The following is a 22,723-nucleotide window of genomic DNA, read 5'->3' on the forward strand; positions in this document are numbered from 1 at the left end:
TAGCAGTTTCTGCAGAAAGAGTGTTTCAGAACTGCTGTATCAAAAGGAAGGTTCTACTCTGTTAGTTCAATGCACAGAACAGAAAGAAGTTCCAAAGATTGCTTCTTTGTAGTTTTTATTTGAAGATAATCCTTTTTCCACTATACACCTTAGCGCTCTGAATTTCCACTTGCAGTTTCTACAGAAAGAGGATTTCAGATCTACTCAACCAGAAGTAAGGTTCAACTATGTTAGTTGAATGCACAGAACAGAAAGAAGTTTCACAGAATGCTTCTGGGTAATTTTTATTTAAAGATATTCCTCTTTCCACTATACGCCCCTTAGCGCTCAGAATGTCCACTTGCAGTTTCCACAGAAAGAGTGTTTCAGAACTGCTCAATCAAAAGTGAGGTTCAACTCTGTGAGTTGAATGCACAGAACAGAAAGAAGTTTCACAGAATGCTTCTGTGTAGTTTTTATTTGAAGATATTCCTTTTTCCAATATTTGCCCCTTAGCGCTCTGAATGTCCACTTGCAGTTTCTACAGAAAGAGGGTTTCAGAACTGCTCAATCAAAAGTAAGATTCAACTCTGTGAGTTGAATGCACAGAACAGAAAGAAGTTTCACAGAATGCTTCTGTATAGTTATTTGATGACATAACTTTTTCCACTATAGGTTGCTTAGCAATCTCAATGTCCACTAGCAGTTTCTACAGAGAGAGTGTTTCAGAACCGCTCAATCAAAAGTCAGGTTCCACACTGTTAGTTGAATGCACAGATCAGAAAGAACTTTCGCAGAATGCTTCTGTGTAGTTTTTATTTGGAGATATGCCTTTTTCCTCTATAGGCCTCTTAGCACTCCGAATGTCCACTTGCACTTTCTACACAAAGGGTGTTTCAAAACTTCTCAATCAAAAGTACGTTTCACCTCTGTTAGTTGATTGCACAGATCATACTGAAGTTTCACAGAATGCTTCTGTGAAGTTTTTATTTGAAGATATTCCTTATTCCAATGTAGGCTACTTAGAGTTCCGAATGTCAACTTGCTGTTTCTACAGAAAGAGTGTTTCAGAACTGCTCAATCAAAAGTAAGGTTCAACTCCATTAGTTGAATGCACAGAACAGAAGGAAGTTTCACAGGATGCATCTCTGTAGTTTTTATTTGAAGATATTCTTTTTTCCGCTATAGGCCCCTTAGCGCTCTGAATGTCCACTTGCAGTTTCTACAGAAAGAGTGTTTCAGAACTGCGTAACCAAAAGTAAGGCTCATCTCTGTTAGTTGAATTCACACAACTGAAAGAAGTCTCACAGAATGCTTCTGTGCAGTTTTTATATGAAGATATTTTTTTTTTCCACTATAGGCCCCTTAGCGCTGGTTATGTCCACTTTCCGTTTCTACAGAAAGAGTGTTTCAGAACTGCTCCATCAAAAGTAAGCTTGAACTCTGTTAGTTGAACGCACAGATCAGAAAGAAGTTTCACAAAATGCTTCTCTGTAGTTCTTATTTGAAGATATTACATTTTCCCACTATAGGCCACTTAGCGCTCCGAATGACCACTTGCACTTTCTGCAGGAAGAGTGATTCAGAACTGCTGAATCAAAAGTAAGGTTCAACTCTGTTAATTGAATGCACAGAACAGAAAGAAGTTTCACAGAATTATTCTGTGAAGTTTTTATTTGAAGATATTCGTTTTTCCACTATAGGCCCCTTAGAGCTCCCAATATCCACTTGCAGTTTCTACAGAAAGAGTGTTTCAGAACTGCTCAATCAAAAGTAAAGTTCTGCTCTGTTAGTTGAATGCACAGAACAGAAAGAAATTTCACAGAATGCTTCTGTGTAGTTTTTATTTGAAGATATTCGTTTCTCCACTGTAGGCACTTTAGCGCTCCGATTGTCCACTTGCAGTTACTACAGAAAGAGTGTTTCAGAGCTGCTCAATCAAAAGTAAGGTTCAACTCTGTTACTTGAATGCACAGATCAGAAAGTAGTTTCACAGAATGCTTCTGTGTAGTTTTCCTTTGAAGATATTCGTTTTTCCACTCTAGGCCCCTTAGCGCTCCGAATGCCACAGCAGTTTCTGCAGAAAGAGTGTTTCAGAACTGGTCAATTAAAAGTAAGTTTCATCTCTGTCAATTGAAAGCACAGATCAGAAAGAAGCTTCCCAGAATGCTTCTGTGTAGTTTCTATTTGAAGATATACCTTTTTCCGTTATTGGCCCCTTGCGCTCGAAATGTCCACTTGCCGTTTCTACAGAAAGAGTGTTTAAGAACTTCTCAATCAAAAGTCGGGTTCAACTCTGTTAGTTGAATGCACACAACAGAAAGAAGGTTCACAGTATGCTTCTGTGTAGTTTTTATTTGAAGATATTCGTTTATCCCCTATAGGCCCCTTAGCGCTCTGAATGACCACTAGCAGTTTCTGCAGAAAGAGTGTTTCAGAACTGCTGTATCAAAAGGAAGGTTCTACTCTGTTAGTTCAATGCACAGAACAGAAAGAAGTTCCAAAGATTGCTTCTTTGTAGTTTTTATTTGAAGATAATCCTTTTTCCACTATACACCTTAGCGCTCCGAATTTCCACTTGCAGTTTCTACAGAAAGAGGATTTCAGATCTACTCAATCAGAAGTAAGGTTCAACTATGTTAGTTGAATGCACAGAACAGAAAGAAGTTTCACAGAATGCTTCTGGGTAATTTTTATTTAAAGATATTCCTCTTTCCACTATACGCCCCTTAGCGCTCAGAATGTCCACTTGCAGTTTCCACAGAAAGAGTGTTTCAGAACTGCTCAATCAAAAGTGAGGTTCAACTCTGTGAGTTGAATGCACAGAACAGAAAGAAGTTTCACAGAATGCTTCTGTGTAGTTTTTATTTGAAGATATTCCTTTTTCCAATATTTGCCCCTTAGCGCTCTGAATGTCCACTTGCAGTTTCTACAGAAAGAGGGTTTCAGAACTGCTCAATCAAAAGTAAGATTCAACTCTGTGAGTTGAATGCACAGAACAGAAAGAAGTTTCACAGAATGCTTCTGTATAGTTATTTGATGACATAACTTTTTCCACTATAGGTTGCTTAGCAATCTCAATGTCCACTAGCAGTTTCTACAGAGAGAGTGTTTCAGAACCGCTCAATCAAAAGTCAGGTTCCACACTGTTAGTTGAATGCACAGATCAGAAAGAACTTTCGCAGAATGCTTCTGTGTAGTTTTTATTTGGAGATATTCCTTTTTCCTCTATAGGCCTCTTAGCACTCCGAATGTCCACTTGCACTTTCTACACAAAGGGTGTTTCAAAACTTCTCAATCAAAAGTACGTTTCACCTCTGTTAGTTGATTGCACAGATCATACTGAAGTTTCACAGAATGCTTCTGTGAAGTTTTTATTTGAAGATATTCCTTATTCCAATGTAGGCTACTTAGAGTTCCGAATGTCAACTTGCTGTTTCTACAGAAAGAGTGTTTCAGAACTGCTCAATCAAAAGTAAGGTTCAACTCCATTAGTTGAATGCACAGAACAGAAGGAAGTTTCACAGGATGCATCTCTGTAGTTTTTATTTGAAGATATTCTTTTTTCCGCTATAGGCCCCTTAGCGCTCTGAATGTCCACTTGCAGTTTCTACAGAAAGAGTGTTTCAGAACTGCGTAACCAAAAGTAAGGCTCATCTCTGTTAGTTGAATTCACACAACTGAAAGAAGTCTCACAGAATGCTTCTGTGCAGTTTTTATATGAAGATATTTTTTTTTTCCACTATAGGCCCCTTAGCGCTGGTTATGTCCACTTTCCGTTTCTACAGAAAGAGTGTTTCAGAACTGCTCCATCAAAAGTAAGCTTGAACTCTGTTAGTTGAACGCACAGATCAGAAAGAAGTTTCACAAAATGCTTCTCTGTAGTTCTTATTTGAAGATATTACATTTTCCCACTATAGGCCACTTAGCGCTCCGAATGACCACTTGCACTTTCTGCAGGAAGAGTGATTCAGAACTGCTGAATCAAAAGTAAGGTTCAACTCTGTTAATTGAATGCACAGAACAGAAAGAAGTTTCACAGAATTATTCTGTGAAGTTTTTATTTGAAGATATTCGTTTTTCCACTATAGGCCCCTTAGAGCTCCCAATATCCACTTGCAGTTTCTACAGAAAGAGTGTTTCAGAACTGCTCAATCAAAAGTAAAGTTCTGCTCTGTTAGTTGAATGCACAGAACAGAAAGAAATTTCACAGAATGCTTCTGTGTAGTTTTTATTTGAAGATATTCGTTTCTCCACTGTAGGCACTTTAGCGCTCCGATTGTCCACTTGCAGTTACTACAGAAAGAGTGTTTCAGAGCTGCTCAATCAAAAGTAAGGTTCAACTCTGTTACTTGAATGCACAGATCAGAAAGTAGTTTCACAGAATGCTTCTGTGTAGTTTTCCTTTGAAGATATTCGTTTTTCCACTCTAGGCCCCTTAGCGCTCCGAATGCCACAGCAGTTTCTGCAGAAAGAGTGTTTCAGAACTGGTCAATTAAAGGTAAGTTTCATCTCTGTCAATTGAAAGCACAGATCAGAAAGAAGCTTCCCAGAATGCTTCTGTGTAGTTTCTATTTGAAGATATACCTTTTTCCGTTATTGGCCCCTTGCGCTCGAAATGTCCACTTGCCGTTTCTACAGAAAGAGTGTTTAAGAACTTCTCAATCAAAAGTCGGGTTCAACTCTGTTAGTTGAATGCACACAACAGAAAGAAGGTTCACAGTATGCTTCTGTGTAGTTTTTATTTGAAGATATTCGTTTATCCCCTATAGGCCCCTTAGCGCTCTGAATGACCACTAGCAGTTTCTGCAGAAAGAGTGTTTCAGAACTGCTGTATCAAAAGGAAGGTTCTACTCTGTTAGTTCAATGCACAGAACAGAAAGAAGTTCCAAAGATTGCTTCTTTGTAGTTTTTATTTGAAGATAATCCTTTTTCCACTATACACCTTAGCGCTCCGAATTTCCACTTGCAGTTTCTACAGAAAGAGGATTTCAGATCTACTCAATCAGAAGTAAGGTTCAACTATGTTAGTTGAATGCACAGAACAGAAAGAAGTTTCACAGAATGCTTCTGGGTAATTTTTATTTAAAGATATTCCTCTTTCCACTATACGCCCCTTAGCGCTCAGAATGTCCACTTGCAGTTTCCACAGAAAGAGTGTTTCAGAACTGCTCAATCAAAAGTGAGGTTCAACTCTGTGAGTTGAATGCACAGAACAGAAAGAAGTTTCACAGAATGCTTCTGTGTAGTTTTTATTTGAAGATATTCCTTTTTCCAATATTTGCCCCTTAGCGCTCTGAATGTCCACTTGCAGTTTCTACAGAAAGAGGGTTTCAGAACTGCTCAATCAAAAGTAAGATTCAACTCTGTGAGTTGAATGCACAGAACAGAAAGAAGTTTCACAGAATGCTTCTGTATAGTTATTTGATGACATAACTTTTTCCACTATAGGTTGCTTAGCAATCTCAATGTCCACTAGCAGTTTCTACAGAGAGAGTGTTTCAGAACCGCTCAATCAAAAGTCAGGTTCCACACTGTTAGTTGAATGCACAGATCAGAAAGAACTTTCGCAGAATGCTTCTGTGTAGTTTTTATTTGGAGATATTCCTTTTTCCTCTATAGGCCTCTTAGCACTCCGAATGTCCACTTGCACTTTCTACACAAAGGGTGTTTCAAAACTTCTCAATCAAAAGTACGTTTCACCTCTGTTAGTTGATTGCACAGATCATACTGAAGTTTCACAGAATGCTTCTGTGAAGTTTTTATTTGAAGATATTCCTTATTCCAATGTAGGCTACTTAGAGTTCCGAATGTCAACTTGCTGTTTCTACAGAAAGAGTGTTTCAGAACTGCTCAATCAAAAGTAAGGTTCAACTCCATTAGTTGAATGCACAGAACAGAAGGAAGTTTCACAGGATGCATCTCTGTAGTTTTTATTTGAAGATATTCTTTTTTCCGCTATAGGCCCCTTAGCGCTCTGAATGTCCACTTGCAGTTTCTACAGAAAGAGTGTTTCAGAACTGCGTAACCAAAAGTAAGGCTCATCTCTGTTAGTTGAATTCACACAACTGAAAGAAGTCTCACAGAATGCTTCTGTGCAGTTTTTATATGAAGATATTTTTTTTTTCCACTATAGGCCCCTTAGCGCTGGTTATGTCCACTTTCCGTTTCTACAGAAAGAGTGTTTCAGAACTGCTCCATCAAAAGTAAGCTTGAACTCTGTTAGTTGAACGCACAGATCAGAAAGAAGTTTCACAAAATGCTTCTCTGTAGTTCTTATTTGAAGATATTACATTTTCCCACTATAGGCCACTTAGCGCTCCGAATGACCACTTGCACTTTCTGCAGGAAGAGTGATTCAGAACTGCTGAATCAAAAGTAAGGTTCAACTCTGTTAATTGAATGCACAGAACAGAAAGAAGTTTCACAGAATTATTCTGTGAAGTTTTTATTTGAAGATATTCGTTTTTCCACTATAGGCCCCTTAGAGCTCCCAATATCCACTTGCAGTTTCTACAGAAAGAGTGTTTCAGAACTGCTCAATCAAAAGTAAAGTTCTGCTCTGTTAGTTGAATGCACAGAAGAGAAAGAAATTTCACAGAATGCTTCTGTGTAGTTTTTATTTGAAGATATTCGTTTCTCCACTGTAGGCACTTTAGCGCTCCGATTGTCCACTTGCAGTTACTACAGAAAGAGTGTTTCAGAGCTGCTCAATCAAAAGTAAGGTTCAACTCTGTTACTTGAATGCACAGATCAGAAAGTAGTTTCACAGAATGCTTCTGTGTAGTTTTCCTTTGAAGATATTCGTTTTTCCACTCTAGGCCCCTTAGCGCTCCGAATGCCACAGCAGTTTCTGCAGAAAGAGTGTTTCAGAACTGGTCAATTAAAAGTAAGTTTCATCTCTGTCAATTGAAAGCACAGATCAGAAAGAAGCTTCCCAGAATGCTTCTGTGTAGTTTCTATTTGAAGATATACCTTTTTCCGTTATTGGCCCCTTGCGCTCGAAATGTCCACTTGCCGTTTCTACAGAAAGAGTGTTTAAGAACTTCTCAATCAAAAGTCGGGTTCAACTCTGTTAGTTGAATGCACACAACAGAAAGAAGGTTCACAGTATGCTTCTGTGTAGTTTTTATTTGAAGATATTCGTTTATCCCCTATAGGCCCCTTAGCGCTCTGAATGACCACTAGCAGTTTCTGCAGAAAGAGTGTTTCAGAACTGCTGTATCAAAAGGAAGGTTCTACTCTGTTAGTTCAATGCACAGAACAGAAAGAAGTTCCAAAGATTGCTTCTTTGTAGTTTTTATTTGAAGATAATCCTTTTTCCACTATACACCTTAGCGCTCCGAATTTCCACTTGCAGTTTCTACAGAAAGAGGATTTCAGATCTACTCAATCAGAAGTAAGGTTCAACTATGTTAGTTGAATGCACAGAACAGAAAGAAGTTTCACAGAATGCTTCTGGGTAATTTTTATTTAAAGATATTCCTCTTTCCACTATACGCCCCTTAGCGCTCAGAATGTCCACTTGCAGTTTCCACAGAAAGAGTGTTTCAGAACTGCTCAATCAAAAGTGAGGTTCAACTCTGTGAGTTGAATGCACAGAACAGAAAGAAGTTTCACAGAATGCTTCTGTGTAGTTTTTATTTGAAGATATTCCTTTTTCCAATATTTGCCCCTTAGCGCTCTGAATGTCCACTTGCAGTTTCTACAGAAAGAGGGTTTCAGAACTGCTCAATCAAAAGTAAGATTCAACTCTGTGAGTTGAATGCACAGAACAGAAAGAAGTTTCACAGAATGCTTCTGTATAGTTATTTGATGACATAACTTTTTCCACTATAGGTTGCTTAGCAATCTCAATGTCCACTAGCAGTTTCTACAGAGAGAGTGTTTCAGAACCGCTCAATCAAAAGTCAGGTTCCACACTGTTAGTTGAATGCACAGATCAGAAAGAACTTTCGCAGAATGCTTCTGTGTAGTTTTTATTTGGAGATATTCCTTTTTCCTCTATAGGCCTCTTAGCACTCCGAATGTCCACTTGCACTTTCTACACAAAGGGTGTTTCAAAACTTCTCAATCAAAAGTACGTTTCACCTCTGTTAGTTGATTGCACAGATCATACTGAAGTTTCACAGAATGCTTCTGTGAAGTTTTTATTTGAAGATATTCCTTATTCCAATGTAGGCTACTTAGAGTTCCGAATGTCAACTTGCTGTTTCTACAGAAAGAGTGTTTCAGAACTGCTCAATCAAAAGTAAGGTTCAACTCCATTAGTTGAATGCACAGAACAGAAGGAAGTTTCACAGGATGCATCTCTGTAGTTTTTATTTGAAGATATTCTTTTTTCCGCTATAGGCCCCTTAGCGCTCTGAATGTCCACTTGCAGTTTCTACAGAAAGAGTGTTTCAGAACTGCGTAACCAAAAGTAAGGCTCATCTCTGTTAGTTGAATTCACACAACTGAAAGAAGTCTCACAGAATGCTTCTGTGCAGTTTTTATATGAAGATATTTTTTTTTTCCACTATAGGCCCCTTAGCGCTGGTTATGTCCACTTTCCGTTTCTACAGAAAGAGTGTTTCAGAACTGCTCCATCAAAAGTAAGCTTGAACTCTGTTAGTTGAACGCACAGATCAGAAAGAAGTTTCACAAAATGCTTCTCTGTAGTTCTTATTTGAAGATATTACATTTTCCCACTATAGGCCACTTAGCGCTCCGAATGACCACTTGCACTTTCTGCAGGAAGAGTGATTCAGAACTGCTGAATCAAAAGTAAGGTTCAACTCTGTTAATTGAATGCACAGAACAGAAAGAAGTTTCACAGAATTATTCTGTGAAGTTTTTATTTGAAGATATTCGTTTTTCCACTATAGGCCCCTTAGAGCTCCCAATATCCACTTGCAGTTTCTACAGAAAGAGTGTTTCAGAACTGCTCAATCAAAAGTAAAGTTCTGCTCTGTTAGTTGAATGCACAGAACAGAAAGAAATTTCACAGAATGCTTCTGTGTAGTTTTTATTTGAAGATATTCGTTTCTCCACTGTAGGCACTTTAGCGCTCCGATTGTCCACTTGCAGTTACTACAGAAAGAGTGTTTCAGAGCTGCTCAATCAAAAGTAAGGTTCAACTCTGTTACTTGAATGCACAGATCAGAAAGTAGTTTCACAGAATGCTTCTGTGTAGTTTTCCTTTGAAGATATTCGTTTTTCCACTCTAGGCCCCTTAGCGCTCCGAATGCCACAGCAGTTTCTGCAGAAAGAGTGTTTCAGAACTGGTCAATTAAAAGTAAGTTTCATCTCTGTCAATTGAAAGCACAGATCAGAAAGAAGCTTCCCAGAATGCTTCTGTGTAGTTTCTATTTGAAGATATACCTTTTTCCGTTATTGGCCCCTTGCGCTCGAAATGTCCACTTGCCGTTTCTACAGAAAGAGTGTTTAAGAACTTCTCAATCAAAAGTCGGGTTCAACTCTGTTAGTTGAATGCACACAACAGAAAGAAGGTTCACAGTATGCTTCTGTGTAGTTTTTATTTGAAGATATTCGTTTATCCCCTATAGGCCCCTTAGCGCTCTGAATGACCACTAGCAGTTTCTACAGAAAGAGTGTTTCAGAACTGATGTATCAAAAGGAAGGTTCTACTCTGTTAGTTCAATGCACAGAACAGAAAGAAGTTCCAAAGATTGCTTCTTTGTAGTTTTTATTTGAAGATAATCCTTTTTCCACTATACACCTTAGCGCTCCGAATTTCCACTTGCAGTTTCTACAGAAAGAGGATTTCAGATCTACTCAATCAGAAGTAAGGTTCAACTATGTTAGTTGAATGCACAGAACAGAAAGAAGTTTCACAGAATGCTTCTGGGTAATTTTTATTTAAAGATATTCCTCTTTCCACTATACGCCCCTTAGCGCTCAGAATGTCCACTTGCAGTTTCCACAGAAAGAGTGTTTCAGAACTGCTCAATCAAAAGTGAGGTTCAACTCTGTGAGTTGAATGCACAGAACAGAAAGAAGTTTCACAGCATGCTTCTGTGTAGTTTTTATTTGAAGATATTCCTTTTTCCAATATTTGCCCCTTAGCGCTCTGAATGTCCACTTGCAGTTTCTACAGAAAGAGGGTTTCAGAACTGCTCAATCAAAAGTAAGATTCAACTCTGTGAGTTGAATGCACAGAACAGAAAGAAGTTTCACAGAATGCTTCTGTATAGTTATTTGATGACATAACTTTTTCCACTATAGGTTGCTTAGCAATCTCAATGTCCACTAGCAGTTTCTACAGAGAGAGTGTTTCAGAACCGCTCAATCAAAAGTCAGGTTCCACACTGTTAGTTGAATGCACAGATCAGAAAGAACTTTCGCAGAATGCTTCTGTGTAGTTTTTATTTGGAGATATTCCTTTTTCCTCTATAGGCCTCTTAGCACTCCGAATGTCCACTTGCACTTTCTACACAAAGGGTGTTTCAAAACTTCTCAATCAAAAGTACGTTTCACCTCTGTTAGTTGATTGCACAGATCATACTGAAGTTTCACAGAATGCTTCTGTGAAGTTTTTATTTGAAGATATTCCTTATTCCAATGTAGGCTACTTAGAGTTCCGAATGTCAACTTGCTGTTTCTACAGAAAGAGTGTTTCAGAACTGCTCAATCAAAAGTAAGGTTCAACTCCATTAGTTGAATGCACAGAACAGAAGGAAGTTTCACAGGATGCATCTCTGTAGTTTTTATTTGAAGATATTCTTTTTTCCGCTATAGGCCCCTTAGCGCTCTGAATGTCCACTTGCAGTTTCTACAGAAAGAGTGTTTCAGAACTGCGTAACCAAAAGTAAGGCTCATCTCTGTTAGTTGAATTCACACAACTGAAAGAAGTCTCACAGAATGCTTCTGTGCAGTTTTTATATGAAGATATTTTTTTTTTCCACTATAGGCCCCTTAGCGCTGGTTATGTCCACTTTCCGTTTCTACAGAAAGAGTGTTTCAGAACTGCTCCATCAAAAGTAAGCTTGAACTCTGTTAGTTGAACGCACAGATCAGAAAGAAGTTTCACAAAATGCTTCTCTGTAGTTCTTATTTGAAGATATTACATTTTCCCACTATAGGCCACTTAGCGCTCCGAATGACCACTTGCACTTTCTGCAGGAAGAGTGATTCAGAACTGCTGAATCAAAAGTAAGGTTCAACTCTGTTAATTGAATGCACAGAACAGAAAGAAGTTTCACAGAATTATTCTGTGAAGTTTTTATTTGAAGATATTTGTTTTTCCACTATAGGCCCCTTAGAGCTCCCAATATCCACTTGCAGTTTCTACAGAAAGAGTGTTTCAGAACTGCTCAATCAAAAGTAAAGTTCTGCTCTGTTAGTTGAATGCACAGAAGAGAAAGAAATTTCACAGAATGCTTCTGTGTAGTTTTTATTTGAAGATATTCGTTTCTCCACTGTAGGCACTTTAGCGCTCCGATTGTCCACTTGCAGTTACTACAGAAAGAGTGTTTCAGAGCTGCTCAATCAAAAGTAAGGTTCAACTCTGTTACTTGAATGCACAGATCAGAAAGTAGTTTCACAGAATGCTTCTGTGTAGTTTTCCTTTGAAGATATTCGTTTTTCCACTCTAGGCCCCTTAGCGCTCCGAATGCCACAGCAGTTTCTGCAGAAAGAGTGTTTCAGAACTGGTCAATTAAAAGTAAGTTTCATCTCTGTCAATTGAAAGCACAGATCAGAAAGAAGCTTCCCAGAATGCTTCTGTGTAGTTTCTATTTGAAGATATACCTTTTTCCGTTATTGGCCCCTTGCGCTCGAAATGTCCACTTGCCGTTTCTACAGAAAGAGTGTTTAAGAACTTCTCAATCAAAAGTCGGGTTCAACTCTGTTAGTTGAATGCACACAACAGAAAGAAGGTTCACAGTATGCTTCTGTGTAGTTTTTATTTGAAGATATTCGTTTATCCCCTATAGGCCCCTTAGCGCTCTGAATGACCACTAGCAGTTTCTACAGAAAGAGTGTTTCAGAACTGCTGTATCAAAAGGAAGGTTCTACTCTGTTAGTTCAATGCACAGAACAGAAAGAAGTTCCAAAGATTGCTTCTTTGTAGTTTTTATTTGAAGATAATCCTTTTTCCACTATACACCTTAGCGCTCCGAATTTCCACTTGCAGTTTCTACAGAAAGAGGATTTCAGATCTACTCAACCAGAAGTAAGGTTCAACTATGTTAGTTGAATGCACAGAACAGAAAGAAGTTTCACAGAATGCTTCTGGGTAATTTTTATTTAAAGATATTCCTCTTTCCACTATACGCCCCTTAGCGCTCAGAATGTCCACTTGCAGTTTCCACAGAAAGAGTGTTTCAGAACTGCTCAATCAAAAGTGAGGTTCAACTCTGTGAGTTGAATGCACAGAACAGAAAGAAGTTTCACAGAATGCTTCTGTGTAGTTTTTATTTGAAGATATTCCTTTTTCCAATATTTGCCCCTTAGCGCTCTGAATGTCCACTTGCAGTTTCTACAGAAAGAGGGTTTCAGAACTGCTCAATCAAAAGTAAGATTCAACTCTGTGAGTTGAATGCACAGAACAGAAAGAAGTTTCACAGAATGCTTCTGTATAGTTATTTGATGACATAACTTTTTCCACTATAGGTTGCTTAGCAATCTCAATGTCCACTAGCAGTTTCTACAGAGAGAGTGTTTCAGAACCGCTCAATCAAAAGTCAGGTTCCACACTGTTAGTTGAATGCACAGATCAGAAAGAACTTTCGCAGAATGCTTCTGTGTAGTTTTTATTTGGAGATATTCCTTTTTCCTCTATAGGCCTCTTAGCACTCCGAATGTCCACTTGCACTTTCTACACAAAGGGTGTTTCAAAACTTCTCAATCAAAAGTACGTTTCACCTCTGTTAGTTGATTGCACAGATCATACTGAAGTTTCACAGAATGCTTCTGTGAAGTTTTTATTTGAAGATATTCCTTATTCCAATGTAGGCTACTTAGAGTTCCGAATGTCAACTTGCTGTTTCTACAGAAAGAGTGTTTCAGAACTGCTCAATCAAAAGTAAGGTTCAACTCCATTAGTTGAATGCACAGAACAGAAGGAAGTTTCACAGGATGCATCTCTGTAGTTTTTATTTGAAGATATTCTTTTTTCCGCTATAGGCCCCTTAGCGCTCTGAATGTCCACTTGCAGTTTCTACAGAAAGAGTGTTTCAGAACTGCGTAACCAAAAGTAAGGCTCATCTCTGTTAGTTGAATTCACACAACTGAAAGAAGTCTCACAGAATGCTTCTGTGCAGTTTTTATATGAAGATATTTTTTTTTTCCACTATAGGCCCCTTAGCGCTGGTTATGTCCACTTTCCGTTTCTACAGAAAGAGTGTTTCAGAACTGCTCCATCAAAAGTAAGCTTGAACTCTGTTAGTTGAACGCACAGATCAGAAAGAAGTTTCACAAAATGCTTCTCTGTAGTTTTTATTTGAAGATATTACATTTTCCCACTATAGGCCACTTAGCGCTCCGAATGACCACTTGCACTTTCTGCAGGAAGAGTGATTCAGAACTGCTGAATCAAAAGTAAGGTTCAACTCTGTTAATTGAATGCACAGAACAGAAAGAAGTTTCACAGAATTATTCTGTGAAGTTTTTATTTGAAGATATTCGTTTTTCCACTATAGGCCCCTTAGAGCTCCCAATATCCACTTGCAGTTTCTACAGAAAGAGTGTTTCAGAACTGCTCAATCAAAAGTAAAGTTCTGCTCTGTTAGTTGAATGCACAGAACAGAAAGAAATTTCACAGAATGCTTCTGTGTAGTTTTTATTTGAAGATATTCGTTTCTCCACTGTAGGCACTTTAGCGCTCCGATTGTCCACTTGCAGTTACTACAGAAAGAGTGTTTCAGAGCTGCTCAATCAAAAGTAAGGTTCAACTCTGTTACTTGAATGCACAGATCAGAAAGTAGTTTCACAGAATGCTTCTGTGTAGTTTTCCTTTGAAGATATTCGTTTTTCCACTCTAGGCCCCTTAGCGCTCCGAATGCCACAGCAGTTTCTGCAGAAAGAGTGTTTCAGAACTGGTCAATTAAAAGTAAGTTTCATCTCTGTCAATTGAAAGCACAGATCAGAAAGAAGCTTCCCAGAATGCTTCTGTGTAGTTTCTATTTGAAGATATACCTTTTTCCGTTATTGGCCCCTTGCGCTCGAAATGTCCACTTGCCGTTTCTACAGAAAGAGTGTTTAAGAACTTCTCAATCAAAAGTCGGGTTCAACTCTGTTAGTTGAATGCACACAACAGAAAGAAGGTTCACAGTATGCTTCTGTGTAGTTTTTATTTGAAGATATTCGTTTATCCCCTATAGGCCCCTTAGCGCTCTGAATGACCACTAGCAGTTTCTACAGAAAGAGTGTTTCAGAACCGCTGTATCAAAAGGAAGGTTCTACTCTGTTAGTTCAATGCACAGAACAGAAAGAAGTTCCAAAGATTGCTTCTTTGTAGTTTTTATTTGAAGATAATCCTTTTTCCACTATACACCTTAGCGCTCCGAATTTCCACTTGCAGTTTCTACAGAAAGAGGATTTCAGATCTACTCAATCAGAAGTAAGGTTCAACTATGTTAGTTGAATGCACAGAACAGAAAGAAGTTTCACAGAATGCTTCTGGGTAATTTTTATTTAAAGATATTCCTCTTTCCACTATACGCCCCTTAGCGCTCAGAATGTCCACTTGCAGTTTCCACAGAAAGAGTGTTTCAGAACTGCTCAATCAAAAGTGAGGTTCAACTCTGTGAGTTGAATGCACAGAACAGAAAGAAGTTTCACAGAATGCTTCTGTGTAGTTTTTATTTGAAGATATTCCTTTTTCCAATATTTGCCCCTTAGCGCTCTGAATGTCCACCTGCAGTTTCTACAGAAAGAGGGTTTCAGAACTGCTCAATCAAAAGTAAGATTCAACTCTGTGAGTTGAATGCACAGAACAGAAAGAAGTTTCACAGAATGCTTCTGTATAGTTATTTGATGACATAACTTTTTCCACTATAGGTTGCTTAGCAATCTCAATGTCCACTAGCAGTTTCTACAGAGAGAGTGTTTCAGAACCGCTCAATCAAAAGTCAGGTTCCACACTGTTAGTTGAATGCACAGATCAGAAAGAACTTTCGCAGAATGCTTCTGTGTAGTTTTTATTTGGAGATATTCCTTTTTCCTCTATAGGCCTCTTAGCACTCCGAATGTCCACTTGCACTTTCTACACAAAGGGTGTTTCAAAACTTCTCAATCAAAAGTACGTTTCACCTCTGTTAGTTGATTGCACAGATCATACTGAAGTTTCACAGAATGCTTCTGTGAAGTTTTTATTTGAAGATATTCCTTATTCCAATGTAGGCTACTTAGAGTTCCGAATGTCAACTTGCTGTTTCTACAGAAAGAGTGTTTCAGAACTGCTCAATCAAAAGTAAGGTTCAACTCCATTAGTTGAATGCACAGAACAGAAGGAAGTTTCACAGGATGCATCTCTGTAGTTTTTATTTGAAGATATTCTTTTTTCCGCTATAGGCCCCTTAGCGCTCTGAATGTCCACTTGCAGTTTCTACAGAAAGAGTGTTTCAGAACTGCGTAACCAAAAGTAAGGCTCATCTCTGTTAGTTGAATTCACACAACTGAAAGAAGTCTCACAGAATGCTTCTGTGCAGTTTTTATATGAAGATATTTTTTTTTTCCACTATAGGCCCCTTAGCGCTGGTTATGTCCACTTTCCGTTTCTACAGAAAGAGTGTTTCAGAACTGCTCCATCAAAAGTAAGCTTGAACTCTGTTAGTTGAACGCACAGATCAGAAAGAAGTTTCACAAAATGCTTCTCTGTAGTTTTTATTTGAAGATATTACATTTTCCCACTATAGGCCACTTAGCGCTCCGAATGACCACTTGCACTTTCTGCAGGAAGAGTGATTCAGAACTGCTGAATCAAAAGTAAGGTTCAACTCTGTTAATTGAATGCACAGAACAGAAAGAAGTTTCACAGAATTATTCTGTGAAGTTTTTATTTGAAGATATTTGTTTTTCCACTATAGGCCCCTTAGAGCTCCCAATATCCACTTGCAGTTTCTACAGAAAGAGTGTTTCAGAACTGCTCAATCAAAAGTAAAGTTCTGCTCTGTTAGTTGAATGCACAGAAGAGAAAGAAATTTCACAGAATGCTTCTGTGTAGTTTTTATTTGAAGATATTCGTTTCTCCACTGTAGGCACTTTAGCGCTCCGATTGTCCACTTGCAGTTACTACAGAAAGAGTGTTTCAGAGCTGCTCAATCAAAAGTAAGGTTCAACTCTGTTACTTGAATGCACAGATCAGAAAGTAGTTTCACAGAATGCTTCTGTGTAGTTTTCCTTTGAAGATATTCGTTTTTCCACTCTAGGCCCCTTAGCGCTCCGAATGCCACAGCAGTTTCTGCAGAAAGAGTGTTTCAGAACTGGTCAATTAAAAGTAAGTTTCATCTCTGTCAATTGAAAGCACAGATCAGAAAGAAGCTTCCCAGAATGCTTCTGTGTAGTTTCTATTTGAAGATATACCTTTTTCCGTTATTGGCCCCTTGCGCTCGAAATGTCCACTTGCCGTTTCTACAGAAAGAGTGTTTAAGAACTTCTCAATCAAAAGTCGGGTTCAACTCTGTTAGTTGAATGCACACAACAGAAAGAAGGTTCACAGTATGCTTCTGTGTAGTTTTTATTTGAAGATATTCGTTTATCCCCTATAGGCCCCTTAGCGCTCTGAATGACCACTAGCAGTTTCTACAGAAAGAGTGTTTCAGAACTGCTGTATCAAAAGGAAGGTTCTACTCTGTTAGTTCAATGCACAGAACAGAAAGAAGTTCCAAAGATTGCTTCTTTGTAGTTTTTATTTGAAGATAATCCTTTTTCCACTATACACCTTAGCGCTCCGAATTTCCACTTGCAGTTTCTACAGAAAGAGGATTTCAGATCTACTCAACCAGAAGTAAGGTTCAACTATGTTAGTTGAATGCACAGAACAGAAAGAAGTTTCACAGAATGCTTCTGGGTAATTTTTATTTAAAGATATTCCTCTTTCCACTATACGCCCCTTAGCGCTCAGAATGTCCACTTGCAGTTTCCACAGAAAGAGTGTTTCAGAACTGCTCAATCAAAAGTGAGGTTCAACTCTGTGAGTTGAATGCACAGAACAGAAAGAAGTTTCACAGAATGCTTCTGTGTAGTTTTTATTTGAAGATATTCCTTTTTCCAATATTTGCCCCTTAGCGCTCTGAATGTCCACTTGCAGTTTCTACAGAAAGAGGGTTTCAGAACTGCTCAATCAAAAGTAAGATTCAACTCTGTGAGTTGAATGCACAGAACAGAAAGAAGTTTCACAGAATGCTTCTGTATAGTTATTTGATGACATAACTTTTTCCACTATAGGTTGCTTAGCAATCTCAATGTCCACTAGCAGTTTCTACAGAGAGAGTGTTTCAGAACCGCTCAATCAAAAGTCAGGTTCCACACTGTTAGTTGAATGCACAGATCAGAAAGAACTTTCGCAGAATGCTTCTGTGTAGTTTTTATTTGGAGATATTCCTTTTTCCTCTATAGGCCTCTTAGCACTCCGAATGTCCACTTGCACTTTCTACACAAAGGGTGTTTCAAAACTTCTCAATCAAAAGTACGTTTCACCTCTGTTAGTTGATTGCACAGATCATACTGAAGTTTCACAGAATGCTTCTGTGAAGTTTTTATTTGAAGATATTCCTTATTCCAATGTAGGCTACTTAGAGTTCCGAATGTCAACTTGCTGTTTCTACAGAAAGAGTGTTTCAGAACTGCTCAATCAAAAGTAAGGTTCAACTCCATTAGTTGAATGCACAGAACAGAAGGAAGTTTCACAGGATGCATCTCTGTAGTTTTTATTTGAAGATATTCTTTTTTCCGCTATAGGCCCCTTAGCGCTCTGAATGTCCACTTGCAGTTTCTACAGAAAGAGTGTTTCAGAACTGCGTAACCAAAAGTAAGGCTCATCTCTGTTAGTTGAATTCACACAACTGAAAGAAGTCTCACAGAATGCTTCTGTGCAGTTTTTATATGAAGATATTTTTTTTTTCCACTATAGGCCCCTTAGCGCTGGTTATGTCCACTTTCCGTTTCTACAGAAAGAGTGTTTCAGAACTGCTCCATCAAAAGTAAGCTTGAACTCTGTTAGTTGAACGCACAGATCAGAAAGAAGTTTCACAAAATGCTTCTCTGTAGTTTTTATTTGAAGATATTACATTTTCCCACTATAGGCCACTTAGCGCTCCGAATGACCACTTGCACTTTCTGCAGGAAGAGTGATTCAGAACTGCTGAATCAAAAGTAAGGTTCAACTCTGTTAATTGAATGCACAGAACAGAAAGAAGTTTCACAGAATTATTCTGTGAAGTTTTTATTTGAAGATATTCGTTTTTCCACTATAGGCCCCTTAGAGCTCCCAATATCCACTTGCAGTTTCTACAGAAAGAGTGTTTCAGAACTGCTCAATCAAAAGTAAAGTTCTGCTCTGTTAGTTGAATGCACAGAACAGAAAGAAATTTCACAGAATGCTTCTGTGTAGTTTTTATTTGAAGATATTCGTTTCTCCACTGTAGGCACTTTAGCGCTCCGATTGTCCACTTGCAGTTACTACAGAAAGAGTGTTTCAGAGCTGCTCAATCAAAAGTAAGGTTCAACTCTGTTACTTGAATGCACAGATCAGAAAGTAGTTTCACAGAATGCTTCTGTGTAGTTTTCCTTTGAAGATATTCGTTTTTCCACTCTAGGCCCCTTAGCGCTCCGAATGCCACAGCAGTTTCTGCAGAAAGAGTGTTTCAGAACTGGTCAATTAAAAGTAAGTTTCATCTCTGTCAATTGAAAGCACAGATCAGAAAGAAGCTTCCCAGAATGCTTCTGTGTAGTTTCTATTTGAAGATATACCTTTTTCCGTTATTGGCCCCTTGCGCTCGAAATGTCCACTTGCCGTTTCTACAGAAAGAGTGTTTAAGAACTTCTCAATCAAAAGTCGGGTTCAACTCTGTTAGTTGAATGCACACAACAGAAAGAAGGTTCACAGTATGCTTCTGTGTAGTTTTTATTTGAAGATATTCGTTTATCCCCTATAGGCCCCTTAGCGCTCTGAATGACCACTAGCAGTTTCTACAGAAAGAGTGTTTCAGAACCGCTGTATCAAAAGGAAGGTTCTACTCTGTTAGTTCAATGCACAGAACAGAAAGAAGTTCCAAAGATTGCTTCTTTGTAGTTTTTATTTGAAGATAATCCTTTTTCCACTATACACCTTAGCGCTCCGAATTTCCACTTGCAGTTTCTACAGAAAGAGGATTTCAGATCTACTCAATCAGAAGTAAGGTTCAACTATGTTAGTTGAATGCACAGAACAGAAAGAAGTTTCACAGAATGCTTCTGGGTAATTTTTATTTAAAGATATTCCTCTTTCCACTATACGCCCCTTAGCGCTCAGAATGTCCACTTGCAGTTTCCACAGAAAGAGTGTTTCAGAACTGCTCAATCAAAAGTGAGGTTCAACTCTGTGAGTTGAATGCACAGAACAGAAAGAAGTTTCACAGAATGCTTCTGTGTAGTTTTTATTTGAAGATATTCCTTTTTCCAATATTTGCCCCTTAGCGCTCTGAATGTCCACCTGCAGTTTCTACAGAAAGAGGGTTTCAGAACTGCTCAATCAAAAGTAAGATTCAACTCTGTGAGTTGAATGCACAGAACAGAAAGAAGTTTCACAGAATGCTTCTGTATAGTTATTTGATGACATAACTTTTTCCACTATAGGTTGCTTAGCAATCTCAATGTCCACTAGCAGTTTCTACAGAGAGAGTGTTTCAGAACCGCTCAATCAAAAGTCAGGTTCCACACTGTTAGTTGAATGCACAGATCAGAAAGAACTTTCGCAGAATGCTTCTGTGTAGTTTTTATTTGGAGATATTCCTTTTTCCTCTATAGGCCTCTTAGCACTCCGAATGTCCACTTGCACTTTCTACACAAAGGGTGTTTCAAAACTTCTCAATCAAAAGTACGTTTCACCTCTGTTAGTTGATTGCACAGATCATACTGAAGTTTCACAGAATGCTTCTGTGAAGTTTTTATTTGAAGATATTCCTTATTCCAATGTAGGCTACTTAGAGTTCCGAATGTCAACTTGCTGTTTCTACAGAAAGAGTGTTTCAGAACTGCTCAATCAAAAGTAAGGTTCAACTCCATTAGTTGAATGCACAGAACAGAAGGAAGTTTCACAGGATGCATCTCTGTAGTTTTTATTTGAAGATATTCTTTTTTCCGCTATAGGCCCCTTAGCGCTCTGAATGTCCACTTGCAGTTTCTACAGAAAGAGTGTTTCAGAACTGCGTAACCAAAAGTAAGGCTCATCTCTGTTAGTTGAATTCACACAACTGAAAGAAGTCTCACAGAATGCTTCTGTGCAGTTTTTATATGAAGATATTTTTTTTTTCCACTATAGGCCCCTTAGCGCTGGTTATGTCCACTTTCCGTTTCTACAGAAAGAGTGTTTCAGAACTGCTCCATCAAAAGTAAGCTTGAACTCTGTTAGTTGAACGCACAGATCAGAAAGAAGTTTCACAAAATGCTTCTCTGTAGTTTTTATTTGAAGATATTACATTTTCCCACTATAGGCCACTTAGCGCTCCGAATGACCACTTGCACTTTCTGCAGGAAGAGTGATTCAGAACTGCTGAATCAAAAGTAAGGTTCAACTCTGTTAATTGAATGCACAGAACAGAAAGAAGTTTCACAGAATTATTCTGTGAAGTTTTTATTTGAAGATATTCGTTTTTCCACTATAGGCCCCTTAGAGCTCCCAATATCCACTTGCAGTTTCTACAGAAAGAGTGTTTCAGAACTGCTCAATCAAAAGTAAAGTTCTGCTCTGTTAGTTGAATGCACAGAACAGAAAGAAATTTCACAGAATGCTTCTGTGTAGTTTTTATTTGAAGATATTCGTTTCTCCACTGTAGGCACTTTAGCGCTCCGATTGTCCACTTGCAGTTACTACAGAAAGAGTGTTTCAGAGCTGCTCAATCAAAAGTAAGGTTCAACTCTGTTACTTGAATGCACAGATCAGAAAGTAGTTTCACAGAATGCTTCTGTGTAGTTTTCCTTTGAAGATATTCGTTTTTCCACTCTAGGCCCCTTAGCGCTCCGAATGCCACAGCAGTTTCTGCAGAAAGAGTGTTTCAGAACTGGTCAATTAAAAGTAAGTTTCATCTCTGTCAATTGAAAGCACAGATCAGAAAGAAGCTTCCCAGAATGCTTCTGTGTAGTTTTTATTTGAAGATATACCTTTTTCCGTTATTGGCCCCTTGCGCTCGAAATGTCCACTTGCCGTTTCTACAGAAAGAGTGTTTAAGAACTTCTCAATCAAAAGTCGGGTTCAACTCTGTTAGTTGAATGCACACAACAGAAAGAAGGTTCACAGTATGCTTCTGTGTAGTTTTTATTTGAAGATATTCGTTTATCCCCTATAGGCCCCTTAGCGCTCTGAATGACCACTAGCAGTTTCTACAGAAAGAGTGTTTCAGAACTGCTGTATCAAAAGGAAGGTTCTACTCTGTTAGTTCAATGCACAGAACAGAAAGAAGTTCCAAAGATTGCTTCTTTGTAGTTTTTATTTGAAGATAATCCTTTTTCCACTATACACCTTAGCGCTCCGAATTTCCACTTGCAGTTTCTACAGAAAGAGGATTTCAGATCTACTCAATCAGAAGTAAGGTTCAACTATGTTAGTTGAATGCACAGAACAGAAAGAAGTTTCACAGAATGCTTCTGGGTAATTTTTATTTAAAGATATTCCTCTTTCCACTATACGCCCCTTAGCGCTCAGAATGTCCACTTGCAGTTTCCACAGAAAGAGTGTTTCAGAACTGCTCAATCAAAAGTGAGGTTCAACTCTGTGAGTTGAATGCACAGAACAGAAAGAAGTTTCACAGAATGCTTCTGTGTAGTTTTTATTTGAAGATATTCCTTTTTCCAATATTTGCCCCTTAGCGCTCTGAATGTCCACTTGCAGTTTCTACAGAAAGAGGGTTTCAGAACTGCTCAATCAAAAGTAAGATTCAACTCTGTGAGTTGAATGCACAGAACAGAAAGAAGTTTCACAGAATGCTTCTGTATAGTTATTTGATGACATAACTTTTTCCACTATAGGTTGTTAGCAATCTCAATGTCCACTAGCAGTTTCTACAGAGAGAGTGTTTCAGAACCGCTCAATCAAAAGTCAGGTTCCACACTGTTAGTTGAATGCACAGATCAGAAAGAACTTTCGCAGAATGCTTCTGTGTAGTTTTTATTTGGAGATATTCCTTTTTCCTCTATAGGCCTCTTAGCACTCCGAATGTCCACTTGCACTTTCTACACAAAGGGTGTTTCAAAACTTCTCAATCAAAAGTACGTTTCACCTCTGTTAGTTGATTGCACAGATCATACTGAAGTTTCACAGAATGCTTCTGTGAAGTTTTTATTTGAAGATATTCCTTATTCCAATGTAGGCTACTTAGAGTTCCGAATGTCAACTTGCTGTTTCTACAGAAAGAGTGTTTCAGAACTGCTCAATCAAAAGTAAGGTTCAACTCCATTAGTTGAATGCACAGAACAGAAGGAAGTTTCACAGGATGCATCTCTGTAGTTTTTATTTGAAGATATTCTTTTTTCCGCTATAGGCCCCTTAGCGCTCTGAATGTCCACTTGCAGTTTCTACAGAAAGAGTGTTTCAGAACTGCGTAAC

The sequence above is a fragment of the Symphalangus syndactylus genome, chromosome 15 (assembly GCF_028878055.3).
Source record: "Symphalangus syndactylus isolate Jambi chromosome 15, NHGRI_mSymSyn1-v2.1_pri, whole genome shotgun sequence".
In the NCBI taxonomy this organism is placed as follows: domain Eukaryota; kingdom Metazoa; phylum Chordata; class Mammalia; order Primates; family Hylobatidae; genus Symphalangus; species Symphalangus syndactylus.